Below are 1,437 nucleotides of genomic sequence, written 5' to 3'. Positions count from 1 at the left end.
ACTAACGTGTCATCGCTCCTCGCCTAAACTCTGTAAAACCCCTTTGTTTTAACCTGGATACGTGAGTTCACTGACCTTCACCTGTGAGATCCGTGAACCCACCAGAGAGCTGCCGCCTAATAAACCTGCCCTTATCTACTTTAAATCTGGTCTAATCTGGCCTATATCTGCATCACCCAGGGAGAGAAAAGAAAACCTGGAGAGACAAAAACCTATCAGCCACGAGAATCAAACATTCTTTCCCTACCTCCTCAAATGTCTGCCCCTGCTGGAGTATGACTTTCCAAGATGGCACGTGCTATAGGGATTTCATGGGTATCGTAAACAAGCAAAGCCTTCTTTGACCTTCTCCTCTGAAGAGCTAAGCCTCTGGACCTGTGGGAAGTCCTGTCCCTTAGAAGGGCTGACACTAGGTTCTTGCACCTACAGAAAAAAGCACAGAGCAGAGTGTCCTGTGCTAGCTGAAAATACTTAACTGACATGCGGGCTGTATTTTTCTTCCAGTTTGCCTGTTTGCTTTGAATCACACCAGCCGGGGCTCCACACCTACGCGCCTCATTTGTCAGCCGATTTTGTGAGGAGTGGCAGTTCTCCTGTACACATCTTAATGATAAACTGAAAGACAGTTTAAAAAAAAAATCAAAACTGTCAAAAAAAGAATGCTAAACAACAGCAGTCCCTAATGTCGTGTACTCAACGAGTTTGGCACTTTGATAAGGAAATTGCTCTCCAAGGAGCTAAAGCTGTCTTCACACTGCAAAAACACCTTGGGTTCAGAGACTTCCTCAGCTTGGCCAGCTCTGAGCCTCACCCCCTCATTTCTCCATTCCCTCTACACCCCTTACCTACACCATGATTTTAGACTTGGGTAGCTCTCAACAATGCCTCCACAGCAGTTTTCTTTGTACTGGAAGAAAAGTTTAGATATTTGGGGGAGTTGGTTTTTGTTTGTTTGTTTGTTTGTTGGGGTTTTTTTGTTTGGAGTTTGTTTGTTTGTTTGTTTGGGGTTTGTTTGTAAGAGGGAGGGAGAGGGAGAGAGAGAGAGACAGAGACAGGCAGACAGGCAGACTGACAGACAAATACATATGCATATTACTTGCAGAGAGTTTCCAGCTGTTTAGATTTTCGCCCAAACATGTGAATAAAAACTACAGGCAAAACAAGCCCTGCCTCTCATACCTTTTATGGATTAACAAATAGCCCTTACCACACTGATGCCCGTTCTTAATTGGACTGTGCTGTGAGGAGCAATTAAGCCTAAATGGCCACTTGCTGAGAGCTGGTGTATGAAAGGCTGCTAGAGGCATTTGCATTCCCCAAATAGAGCACACATGCTTTGCTTTGGCGCCCATAAAAAAAGGAAATTGACTCTTTCTCTCTCTCTCTCTCTCTCTCTCTCTCTCTCTCTCTCTCTCTCTCTCTCTCTCTCTCTCTCTC

Source organism: Mus caroli, chromosome 13, assembly GCF_900094665.2.
Source record: "Mus caroli chromosome 13, CAROLI_EIJ_v1.1, whole genome shotgun sequence".
In the NCBI taxonomy this organism is placed as follows: domain Eukaryota; kingdom Metazoa; phylum Chordata; class Mammalia; order Rodentia; family Muridae; genus Mus; species Mus caroli.
Note: the sequence above shows the minus strand (reverse complement) of the source record.